Source organism: Pinus tabuliformis, chromosome 2_2 (genome assembly GCF_031772625.1).
Source record: "Pinus tabuliformis cultivar Carrire ecotype Pingquan chromosome 2_2, CPIR1, whole genome shotgun sequence".
Lineage (NCBI taxonomy): Eukaryota > Viridiplantae > Streptophyta > Pinopsida > Pinales > Pinaceae > Pinus > Pinus tabuliformis.
Genome location: NC_142300.1, coordinates 471,358,811 through 471,372,656, shown reverse-complemented (window position 1 = coordinate 471,372,656; position 13,846 = coordinate 471,358,811).

The window sequence follows — 13,846 nt, the reverse complement described above, 5'->3', positions numbered from 1 at the left end:
GAGTTTCCCTATCGCTAGGCTCGTTAAAATATAGCGATGGGCTTGCCCGAAGGGCAGGTTATAGAACAAGCATATGTTATCCTCCTCAAGCTTGACAAAAATAAAGAGGTACTGGTCAGAAATGACTGGGGAAAAATTGGGAGAACCTCAAAGCTTTAATGGTAGCAAGTCGCTCTTGAACATGACACTTTTCCTCCGTACCACATCGGGTTGGGTTGTTTCATTCACCAGTCTCATCACCATGGTCTCGCCAAACCATCCACATTTGGGGTAATGCTACCGATCCATCGCATCAGTGTCGTTATATGTTCAAGAGATGTTGTTCAGAAAGAGTCAACCATGTCCCATCCACTACCATACATCATCTTTCATCCTTTCATGACCGCCACCCTGAATCATATTTCACAGATCGTTTTCACCTTCATCACAATCATTAGCTCCGTTCCGTGTCACTGATGTGGGATTCATTAAGGCCCTCCTTTGACGGATCACTTCTTGTCGACTTCAGCTCATTATCCAAGAAGTTGATCTAGGAACAACCCCCTCGGTACTTTGAAGCTTGCATGCCTCAATGGCAAGTTTCTCACTTCCGGTGACAGGTATACATCAATGACCTTCGACCGAAAGATTTTGCGTGGTGTTCGACGCCAAGTCCTTTATTCACACCACGTGGATTGTACTGCCGTACCTTGAGGGTCATCATCATTATCAGTGATTCCTCTCGCGCTTGTTAACAGTTTACATCATTGACTGGTAATCAAGCGATGTCTTTCCATGTTCGACTCCAAGAAATTCTCACATGGATCGACTTGTACTTAGAGTGAAGATCGGATGAGTTTGAAGACCCCGGATCTAGTTTCATCCATCCGGGCTGTGATATATATTCAGGAAATAAAAACATTGGCATGTGCAGCAGATGATCATCCTACTCAAAGGATGATAATTTCAACAGAGAATTATCAGTCTACCATCAGACGATTGTCTGTTCTATGTACAGAAAATGTATTTATAAAGCTGAGCATGGGAATTCCCGCCTCAGCTAGATCATGAAAGCAGTATGAAAAATAATGTATTGTATTGTATCTTATTACAGGTCACCTCCCAGTGACTGAATGAACTTCGGATCCTCCTGATAAAGCATTTCACCCGATAAACGACCTCATACTTTAGGGGGCAACTGTTATAGACATTTTTGTGCCTTACAGCATGAAGCATGAAATGTCCATAATCTAAGGGATCCAAAGTCCCTAAACATGTTGTTCCTACCCCTAGGGGAACAAGGTCACTCCAACAATGTTTGCCAGCATACCATCTGTCCCAACTAGCTCTCAACAGCTGGAAGGAACCCCTTCAGGGGCTATAACGACAATGTGGTCTGTTCCTGTTTGTTCTTCCGGGATAATACCCGGTAACTCTTATGTTGGAACTCAACAAATTGATCCGTTTGGAGGTCAGTTTGGGCAATCCGGTCCTCAAGGTTTAACAATTCCTTTCAGTACCGGATCACCACCGTATGGGGGGCAGTATGCCCTTTCATTACCCCCTCCGGGAGGTTACCCATACGGGAGTTCACAACAGTATTCAGGTTATACTGGAATTACGACAAGTGGTTGGGTACCTATGCTACCCCAGCAACCAAGAGTTGTGTATTCTATGCAACAATGTGTACCTGTGACGAACATCCCGACAACACCAGCGATTGTAACCGTGTCGCAAGTTCAAACGATGCCTGTTGTATGTCAACCTCAGATTTCTCAGGTTGGAATGCAACAGCCCCTTGACCCTGTGACTCAACCACAATCGCCAACTGGCGGGGCGACACAAGTACAAACGGGTACCATTACCCCACATCTTGGTCCAACGGTTAGTATAGCACAACAGCACATGGCTTCACAACCGTGGCTGGTGCAATACCAACAACCACAATTCCAGCAAGTGTACCAAGGTTCTGAACAACAGATCTTTGCGAACAGTGGACAACCGTATATCCAAAACGGTCAAAATCAACCACTTTACAGTGGTGTAGTCCATCAACCATATCAATCATACCAACATCAATTACATTATGCTGGTATGCAAAGACCAACTGCTCAGGCAATTCCATCGTATCCTGGATATGCTTCGCCTAATCTGAGTCAACAGTTACCATTTGTGGCAACTCTAGAGTTACCCGATTTACATCGGTTGACGAACGATCCGATTGCTTATGCCCCTTGGTGGCCAGCGATTCCTCACAAACTTCCTTCGGACATTCCTAAATTCAATGGAAATCCAGGTGAAGACCCATCGAATCACGTGATGACCTTCCATCTATGGTGTTCATCGAACACTCTAAACGATGATTCGATAAGGCTTCGCCTCTTTCAGAGGACATTGACAGGTCCAGCGGCTAAATGGTATATTGAATTGCCAAGAGCCTCTTTCGACAATTTCAGCTCCTTAGCCACGACTTTCTTAACCCATTTTCAATTACCAATAAGGTATGAAACGGGAACCGAAATATTAACCAACTTCAAACAGACAACAGCTACTCACATATCTGATCATATACATGAGTGGCGTCGTCTTCGAAGGATGGTAAAAACGTACGTTCCCGATCAGCTGTTAGTTGAATGGTTTATAAAGTCGTTACTTCCGGCTATAACGGAAGATGTGGCCAAAGGGGGAGTCGTAACAGAGGAGCAAGTCATTGCTCGTGCTCAATATCTAGACTTAGTATATACTCAGTCTGGCACGCTCTACGACAAAATACCTGACGCCCCTAGACCAGAATTCTCAATTCCTCCTCCTCCTAAATCCAATAGTGACTCTCATGCCGGTGATGGCGTGATTGGCACGGCAAACGCGAAATCGATAAAGGCTTCGTCTAAGAAAGCCCGTAAGAATTCGGATCAAAATGCAAAAGAATAAATTCTTGCTTCGGAAGTAAATGCCGTATCAGCAGATAAGGGAAAAGAAACCAATCAACCAGGAAGCAAGAATAAGCAAAACAAAGGGAAGAAGAAGAAACAGGGTGAATCATCTCCTGGAAAAAATTCTTCAAACCCTCCTAGGAAAGGGAAACCAAAAAGTCCATGCATGATATGTGACGAGGATCATTGGACAGCAGATTGTCCATACAAAGCTGAGTTGAAAAGGTTCTTTAAAAGTTCACAAACCTCAGCTGTGTTAACTGATCCGTTTCCCAACCCAGGTCAAAATCTGGTTGATAGTGGAAATGCTTCCCCGTCGCAAGTGCTAATGTTGTCGATCTCCAAGCAGCAAAATGATGCTTTGATTTCGACAAGGAACAAAGATTACGGGAATCCGCAACTGTCGAACGACAAAGGTAAAGATCAACCAAGTAGTTCGACAACAACTTCAACCGAAGTTGTCCCACCCATAATTCCTGAATTAACAATCAAACCGCCAAAGGGTGTAGTACACAAGTCGACATTTAATCCTCGCGCCAGAGCGGCGCAGCATTATAACATAGTGGAAGATTTGGCACAATCGCCATCCGCTATGTCGACTCTTGAGGTACTACAAAATTGTCCATCCCAAAGGCAGGCATTGTTATCAGCAATTGGTGGGGTTGATCCTAAGGATTCCAATCTTGTATCCTTTGATCACAAAGGATACGATCCTCAGTTACCAGCTCAACTAGATTTCCTTATTCAAGTGAAAACCCTCAACAAAACTATTCACAGAACAATTATTGATGAGGGAGCATCAACATGTATTATGTCGATGAGTTGCTGGAAAAATTTAGTATCTCCAACCTTGTCGCGATCTTCGACGACATTAAAAGCTTTCGACGGAAGGACTTATACCCCGTACAGTATCCTTAATAACTTGAAAGTTGAACTGGGAGGAAAAACAGTAGAAATTGATGTTGAGGTCATCGATGGAAATCTTGACTACAACATCCTACTGGGTAGACCATGGATTTATGCCATGGCAGCTGTTGTGTCAACTTATTTTAGGAAGATCGCATTCCCGTTTGAAGGAGGTATTATGATCGTCGACCAATAGAACTTCCTCCCTAATAGTTCACAAGTTACAGGAAGCATTCCCATGATCCATGAGAGCAACCATTCGCTTCAAGATATTGGAGTAGGATTATTCAAAGACCCCACATTGATGGGAACTTTCGCGCTACCACCTCCTATTTACATAGGAAATATACTGTTTGTAGCAACCTGCAACATGATATCTTCCACGAAGGTCGCAGAAGACAAGGTCGACATGGATCATGCAATTGTTTTGCCCCCAAGCCCTTTAGAAATATTGTAACAATCAATGTTTCAAGCATGGGAGGCGAACCCAAATCAACGCTCGTCAAGCGTTTGGGTAGATAGGTCTAGAGAATATGGTACCCCATTGGATCCTTGGTCGAAAGTACATGGGACTGACAAAGGAATCTTACAATCAATGGTGATTGGGGGGACACCATGGAATGATCACCACCATCGTTCCCTTCTTCCGGAATATGAAGAAGATACTCAACGTGACCTTTATCACCCTTCAGTTTTTGAATTCCTAACAAATACTGTAAATATGGTGGATTCCGAGTGAAATTTATCCAATATTGAAGAGACTATAGCCATAAATATCTCGACTAAAACAAATGTTGTAGAGAATATTTATGTTGGCAAAGGTTGTTCCCCTTCAGAACTGGAAATATATAACGCTCTTTTTCGCGAATTTAGAGATGTCTTTGCTTGGTCATATGATGAAATGCCAGGCATTGACTCGAGTATCGTTGAACATGAAATTAAAATGTATCCTGATGTCAAACCAGTAAGACAACGGCTTCGGCAGGTGCACCCCAAGAAAGCCGTTGCCATTAAGGCAGAAGTTGAAAAAATTCTCCATGCTGGATTCATCTACCCGGTTCCTCTAACCGATTAGGTATCGAATATTGTCCCTATTATGAAGAAACAAGGGACGATTAGAGTGTGTGTTGATTATAGGGATGTAAACCAAGCTTGTCCGAAGGACAACTACCCTACACCCTTCATCGACCAGATAATTGATGAATGCGCCGAATGTGAAATCTTTTCATTTATGGATGGATTTTCCGGGTATAATCAAATAAATATCCACCCACAGGACCAGTCAAAGACTGCATTTATTTGTCCGTGGGGCACATTCGCTTATCAAATTACCCTTTGGTTTAAACAACGCAGGGGCGACGTTTCAGAGGGAAATGAATTATGCCTTCCATGACATCAAGAACATTGTTCAACCTTATCTCGACGACCTTCCGGCTCATTCGCGAAAGCGGACTGATCATCCGCAGCATTTAAGAGCGATATTTCTACGTTGCCGACACTACAAGATAAGACTCAATCCACACAAATGTGTGTTTTGCGTCAGTTCTGGTCGTTTACTTGGCTTTGTAGTCTCTAAGGATGGGATTCGTCTCGACCCCTGCAAGGTTCAGGCAATCATTAATTTGCCTCCACCTTCAAATTTGCTTCAGATTCAGAAACTCCAAGGGAAAGCAAACTTTCTGAGGAGGTTCATTCCAAATTACGCAGAACTTGCTAAAGGTTATACTCGTCTTTTGAAAAAGGATGTACCTTTCGTCTGGGACCAGGTGGCGCAAGCTTCCTTTGATGCTCTGAAAGATTGTCTAGTAAAAGCATCATTAATGTACGCCCCAGAATATCAAAGAGATTTTAACCTGTATCTAGCTGCAGCGGATACGACCATTGCGATGGTTTTAGTTCAAGAAGTCGATGGAATTGAACATCCTATATATTATTTGAGTAAAAACTTAAATGATACAGAAAGTAAATATTCTTATGTTGAAAAACTAGCGCTTGCAGTTGTTCAAGCGATTCGAAGATTTCGACATTATGTCCTCTTTCGGAAAACTACCATTTTGTCAGATTGCAACCCCATGACTTACATATTGTCGCGACAGTTGCTAGGGGGCAAATATTCAAAATGGATAGCGATCCTTCAAGAGTTTGATCTGGAATTTGTAAAATCCAAATCAAAGAAAGCTCTAGTCTTCGCAGAGTTATTGTGCGATCTCCCATCGTCATCCAACGATGAAACATCGGAAGAGTCAATCATGGACGAAAGTTTGTTTCTGATATCTGCAAGCGATGAGTGGTATGGAGATATCATAGTTTATCTCCAAACCCAAAAATTCAGGCCTAACACCTGTCACTCTGAACAGAAACGTATACGATACCAAGCAAAAGACTACATGATCATCGGTGATACACTTTACCGTCGTGGTATCGATACAGTTCTGAGGAGGTGCCTTACCCATGAGGAGGCCGAAAAAGCCCTGAATGAGTGTCATTCAGGCGCGTGTGGGGGGCATCAATCTGGATATGCAACAGCACAAAAAATCTTACGAGCAGGATACTTCTGGCCAACCATGTTTAAAGATTGCATAATCGCAGTCAGAAGTTGCCATGCTTGTCAAATTTTTGATAGCAAAACCAGAAGACCGCCCGCACCTTTATAGCCGATAGTTGTTGTTGGGCATTTCGCCAAATGGGGCATCAATTTCATGCAATGTAACCCCACCTCGACCGGGGGGCATGGGTATATTATAGTCGCTGTTGACTATTTTACCAAATGGGCCGAGGCGATGCCTACATTGGATAACACTGGTGAAACAGCTGCCCTTTTCTTTTTCAATCATGTAGTCGCCAGGTTCGGCGTACCACAGGCTATAGTTACAGATCATGGATCACATTTTCGCAATCACATGATGGTCGAATTAGCTGCCAAGCTAGGGCTATCTCACGACAGCTCTACCCCGTATTATCCGCAGGCTAATGGACAAGTTGAAGCAATCAACAAGGTCCTGAAGCGTATGTTGCAAAGGATGATCGGGGTTCATAAAAGAAGATGGCACCTAACCCTGTACTCAGCCTTGTGGGCTTACTGAACGTCGGTAAAGAACGCGACCGGGTTCACACCTTTTCAACTGGTGTATGGCCTGGAAGCAGTCTTGCCAATCCAGTGCGAAATTTCGTCGCTTAAACTCGCAATTGATCTCCTCCCCGGAACTTCAGAGGAAGAGGCTCGTTTCTTGGAATTAATCCAGTTGGATGAAACCCGTCGTGATGCCGCTTTGGCTAACGAAGCCCATAAGAAACGAGTCAAGGCTCAGTTCGACAAAAATGTCAAACCCCGTGTCTTCTCAGAAGGTGATTTGGTCTAGCTTTATGACCAAGAATCCGATAAATTGGGAGCAGGTAAATTTAATTCCTTGTGGATGGGCCCCTATATTGTTAAAAGGGTGTTAGCAAAAGGAGCCTACGAGTTAATGGATTATGACGGAATTCCACTGGCACAGCCCCGCAACGGGTTGTACCTCAAGCGTTACTATGCTTAAATAGTAACCTGCATGCTTTTGTTGTATTTTGTTTTCGCTAAAAGTATTTGTTCTGGTCGGGTGATCCACCTTTTTTCATTTGTTGCAGATGTCAAACCTTCTGGAGACATGTGTAGGATATGCCGACGGAGCGAGTCGTAGTTCGCGGAACCTATCCTCCGCAGCCTGGGCCATTTTTGATCCAAGCGGCGAGTTAGTAAGTTTCAGAGGAGTGTGTATTGGGCAATCAACGAATAACATCGCTGAGTATAGCGCGTTGATAGAACTACTCTCTGATGCCATCACACGTGGCATACGCCGACTAATTGTCAGGCTAGACTCACAGCTCGTAATACTACAACTCAATGGTATATATTCCGTTCGCAATCCAGCTATTTATCGCATGTTCCTAAGGGTTAAGATTTTGTAAAGACAGTTTGATTCAATTCAATACTAGCATATTTCCAGAAACTTAAACACATTAACCGACTCATTAGCAAATTATGTGTTAGATAGACATTTGCGACATTTGTAAAAAGGGATACATCATCAATAATTGTACATATGGATCATATAACTCAACCAGAATAAAACTCGAAAATCAAAATATATATAAGCTGTTTATCGTTCATACATAATGTTCTGTAACCAAGACAAAATCGGTCATATGACCCAAAAACTCAAAAGTGCTAGGGGGCACCCTAGCCTAGTGGTGCTCATGATAGCACGTCACGGCCTGTGCAATCATGCGCAAGAGACAAGTCCATCGTCTAGGCACACCAGTAGTATGCCGCTGCAACTGTAAAGGTAACTCATCGATCCATACATCCGGAATACCGAGAGTAAGGCTCTCAACCTGCTCCTGCACGGCTGTAAGGGTCTCAGTATCGTCAAGGTCGCGAAGGATAACTCTCCTAGCAGGCTCCACTGCCGGGGCAGCAACTGGCAGTCTCGGACGAACTGCTGGACGAACAGGACCAACATCTGCATGCATCCAAGAGTATGATTAAAAGTCTTGATAGAATAAAGCACAGCAACATTATGAATAAAGACAGTAAACAGTGATATGGTCAAAAAGTTTACCAATAGCGCCCCACTGTTCGCCATTCGGTAGTACCAAATCCGGATCACCTCGGAAATCCATACCCACATATGGATACTCAGAAAAGACCATCTCCTGGCGCTTGAACCACCCGAAGAAGGCATCAGTGAAAGTAATATGAGATTGACCAGCATGCCTAGACATGTGATCGACCCACCTCTGCGTACGTGGCTCAGTCGGAGAAGGCAAGTCGAGTATGATATACTGAGGCTGCATCAGTGGGATTTTCTCCAAAGCGAAGGCAGTCAGAATAGAACTAAATCCAAAGTTCTTCAGCTTCCCGTCCTTTACCTTGGTCAATTGACTTTTCATCTGAACAAGTACTGCATCACACCAGTTGAATACTTTCGGTTGGAGACACTCCAAGGCGTGCTGCACATAAGATCTGTTGGCAACATGTAGAGCTGTGCTACCGGCCATCCTACCAATGGTATACAGAATGGACCTGAGAGACCTGTCAGTAATCTCACGGATAACAACCTTGTCGTCTCTGCTCGGCTGGGAACCTTCCCTGCAATACTGGCGGACATAATCTCTCACAGAGTCAGTCCCCCGGGCCGAACCTGACAAAGAAATGGGGGCACCCCGCCTTGACAACCCAGTCAAGAAGTAAATGTCTACTATGGTCAAGGGGATGGATTTTCCTCTAATCTGGAATACTTGGTTGATGGGATCCCAAGCATCAAGCATATACTGCAGCAAAGTAATCTGTGCTCTCATGCTAGAGATACGGAAAAACTTTAGCAGGCCACAGTTCCGCAGAGCGTTCACCGTGACAGGGTCATGGAGGGCAATCATGTCCTCCTCTTCATGTTCTTGTTCTCGCCATGTGAGGGACATTTTGTTCAAAGATCACTGCAAAACAAACAAGAGAAGGAGTAAGTTCCTGAGTTTGATGAGAAACCGGCAAAAATTCATCAAAAAATGTGCTAAAAACTCAGTTTTCTGAGCCCAACGCAGGCAGAGAGTGTCCTACCTGCGTTGAAGGTCAGGCTGCCTTAAGGCAGCTTGACATTCAACGCAGGTTTCGAATGGGCAACCTGCGCTGAAGTTAGGGCGCCCTGGCAAAACCCCTGAGGCTCAGAAAGACTGGAAAACAGGCACAGAATGAAGAAAGGAAACCATGAAAAGAAAGAGCTAAGGTTTAGCTCCTACCTGGTCCAGACAATGCCAAGAATCATCCACAGAATCTCCCGGAATCAACTGGTGAAAATCAAGGGGGAAGAGGCACCTCCAGAGTTTCAACGAACAAAATTCAAATGAAATGGTAAAATGAGAGGTAAAAACACCTTTTAATGGCTTTTTACGTAGTTCAAAGCGGAATATTAGGGTTATAATCTCATTTTCATGCAAATATTATTCATTTCTAACAAAGTTTGTTGCAGCAATTGAGAATGCAGTACTATCCTTGAAAAGAGAAAAGCTATTTATGGTAAAAATCAAAATTTGACTATATAACCGAGCAGTTTTAGCACATAGTTCATGCTCGTTAAAAAATAAACATAAGATTGAGCAGTGTTTTGGCGCATTCAAGCTCTTTAAAAAATGAACCCAGTACCGGTAAATAACCATTCGAGACCGTAAATTTATCAGCCATAAAAGCCTTGGTCGTGTTTGCACCTGTCACCTCCACTTTTCATTTGGCCGATCATTCACCTCCACTTGATTGTTTACCTATTTTGAGGAACAGCTGCGAAGAGTGATTTCACCTAGCCATCCTTGTGACACTGCCGTGATTGGAAAATTCCAACCTGTACCTGGAATCTGCTGCTATCCCTGTTTATCACTTGTTCCTCAAAATACGAGTATTCTTTGAGCTCTTTTCTTCTGACTCGTAAAATATGAAAAGTTTGCCGAGTTTTGGCCTTCCAGCTCGTTAAAATGACCGGAAGGGCTATCCCTCCTCTAGATTTTAATCTTTTTGGACCTGAGGGATTATTGCACAAAAAGATCGAGCGCTTGTCTGGTTCGGCTCGATAAAACTATCGAACATTCATCCCTTCTGTATTGTTTTATACTTTTTCGGACTTAAGGGATTAGATGACGAAAAAGGACCTTTGGAGTTAACTTTACGTGCCTTTTCAGACTCTCTAAAAATGAAAAGGACCGAGTTGTCTTTGTCGCTAGACTCGTTAAAATGCATTAAATAGCGACAAACTTGTCTTTAGACGAGAACGAGTTTCCCTATCACTAGGCTCGTTAAAACATAGCGATGGGCTTGCCCGAAGGGCAGGTTATAGAACAAGCATATGTTATCCTCCTCAAGCTTGACAAAAATAAAGAGGTACTGGTCAGAAATGACTGGGGAAAAATTGGGAGAACCTCAAAGCTTTAATGGTAGCAAGTCGCTCTTGAACATGACACTTTTCCTCCGTACCACATCGGGTTGGGTTGTTTCATTCACCAGTCTCATCACCATGGTCTCGCCAAACCATCCACATTTGGGGTAATGCTACTGATCCATCGCATCAGTGTCGTTATATGTTCAAGAGATGTTGTTCAGAAAGAGTCAACCATGTCCCATCCACTACCATACATAATCTTTCATCCTTTCATGACCGCCACCCTGAATCATATTTCACAGATCGTTTTCACCTTCATCACAATCCTTAGCTCCGTTCCATGTCATTGATGTGGGATTCATTAAGGCCCTCCTTTGACGGATCGCTTCTTGTCGACTTCAGCTCATTATCCAAGAAGTTGATCTAGGAACAACCCCCTCAGTACTTTGAAGCTTGCATGCCTCAATGGCAAGTTTCTCACTTCCGGCGACAAGTATACATCAATGACCTTCGACCGAAAGATTTTGCGTGGTGTTCGACGCCAAGTCGTTTATTCACACCACGTGGATTGTACTGCCGTACCTTGAGGGTCATCATCATTATCGGTGATTCCTCTCGCGCTTGTTAACAGTTTACATCATTGACTGGTAATCAAGCGATGTCTTTCCATGTTCGACTCCAAGAAATTATCACATGGATCGACTTGTACTTAGAGTGAAGATCGGATGAGTTTGAAGACCCCGGATCTAGTTTTATCCATCCGGGTTGCGATATATATTCAGGAAATAAAGACATTGACATGTGCAGCAGATGATCATCCTACTCAAAGGATGATAATTTCAACAGAGAATTATCAGTCTACCATCAGACGATTGTCTGTTATATGTACAAAAAAATGTATTTATAAAGCTGAGCATGGGAATGCCCGCCTCAGCTAGATCATGAAAGCAGTATGAAAAAATAATGTATTGTATTGTATCTTATTACAGGTCACCTCTCAGCGATTGAATGAACTTCGGATCCTCCTGATAAAGCATTTCACCCGATAAACGACCTCATACTTTAGGGGGCAACTGTTATAGAAAATTTTGTGCCTTACAGCATGAAGCATGAAATGTCCATAATCTAAGGGATCCAAAGTCCCTAAACATGTTGTTCCTACCCCTAGGGCAACAAGGTCAGCAAACCACAGCAATCCAAACAAGTTCTCCACTGAAAATTACTCAAAAACAAGGCAATTCTGGATCATGTCAACTGCTCCACTGAGCATCTGCGCTGAATGTCAACTGCTCCATGGACCACCTGCGTTGAATGTCAACTCCAACAAAGGCTACCTGCGCTGAGCGAGTTTTGACATTTGGAAGTCTCATTCCTCAATGAGTCAATGCCCAGGAAGCTTCCAAAATGACACTTGGATCAAGGAATTCGACTGGTGATGAGTAAGAGGTTCTAGATCTCCAAGTGGAAGCAAGAACCTCCAAGTGGACTCAAGAACTGAAGAAGAACTGGAGTGGGAGAGGACACTAGTCACATCTCAGGCTGACTCATCCTCTCTCCAAACTCCTATATATGGATCTCTCTCCCATGGGATCCAGGGGGCTGGAATCTTGTGAATGTAAAGAATTGCTGTTGGTTTGAGTTTAGAACTATTGGGTGATTTGCTTTGAAGGAGGTGAAGAGGAGATTTCTTTCTGCTGGGAAGGTGATGTTGGATTGGGCCTCTTATGGTTGTATCACTTCCTGAATCTTACTTCTTCCATTAATGAAGCATTTGAGGTTCTTCTATATGCATGTGTCTCAATGGTATATTGTTATACTTGTGTATTTGATTTATTCTAATCCTTGAATCAATTATGAATGTATGCTTCTTGTAGTTTCCCTCTCTTGCCATTTTGCAGGATCTTGGTGTAGCTGGGCCAGTGAAAGGGCAAGGAGCTGGGGGCAAGCAGCAAGGAGAGAAGATTGGATCAACCATTAGCAAAAGACATCGGTTAGTGGATCTCTTTCTCCCCTCTTTTACATCTCATAAAGAAGTAATCTTAGATAGCTTTGCTTTGATTGTTGCTAAGGAACTATCACCCTTAGAGTGGGATAGGGTCATTCCGTATTGGATACTTTTCCCAACAACACTACCCTGTGGACTTCCTAGTACTCCAAACACAATCTCCAGCTGGAGGCCATCCCCTGATTCTGGGAAGACCATGGCTGGCAACCGCAGACGCTTATATTGGGTGTCGGTCTAGACATATGATCATTTCAAATGGAAAAAACACTAAGAATTTAGTATTATATCCTCCCACAAAACCTAACCCATCAGCAAAACCAACAAACCGCAAGAAATATTTACTGAGGAAAGAGTCAGAATCGGAAACTGAGGAATTAAGACCAGTTCTTACTATTGGATAGGCCCTCCAGCTGAAAACAGAAACGGAAGATGACATAATTATTACCTTTATTAGTGATCCATGTTATGTTTCAGATTTAAATCAGCATATCTGGCAGTCTGCCTTGAGTTGTGAGACACAAGAAAGTATTGGAACAACAGATGGATTTGATGAGCTACCTACAACTACGCCACATGAAAGTATTTCTGTGGAAATAGAACCAGGAAAAGCCCTGAATATCAATCGAGATATGTCAGAGTCTCAGAAGAAACAAATCTTGGATGTTCTTCAGAAACACAAAGAAGCCTTCATCTGGGACTACTCAGATATGAATGGGATTCCTGCTAATCTATGCACCCATCACATATACATTAAGGAGGACTGTTGTCCTGTGAGGCAACCACAGAGGAGAATGAACCCTGCTCTAAAAAACATTGTTAAGGAGGAGCTTCAAAATCTGCTAGGTGTGGGATATATCTACCCTATTTCAGACAGCCAATGGATTTTCCAATTGGTAATGGTCCCTAAGAAAAATGGTAAATGGCGGATATGCGTGGATTATAGAGAAATAAATAAGGCAACTCGGAAAGACCATTTTCCATTACCATTCATTGACCAAGTCTTGGATACGTTGGCTGGGAAGAAGTTTTTCTCATTCTTGGATGGATTTAGCAGGTACAACCAGATCCATATAGCTCCTGAAGATCAGGATAAGACCACTTTCACATGCCCTTGGGGAACGTTCGCA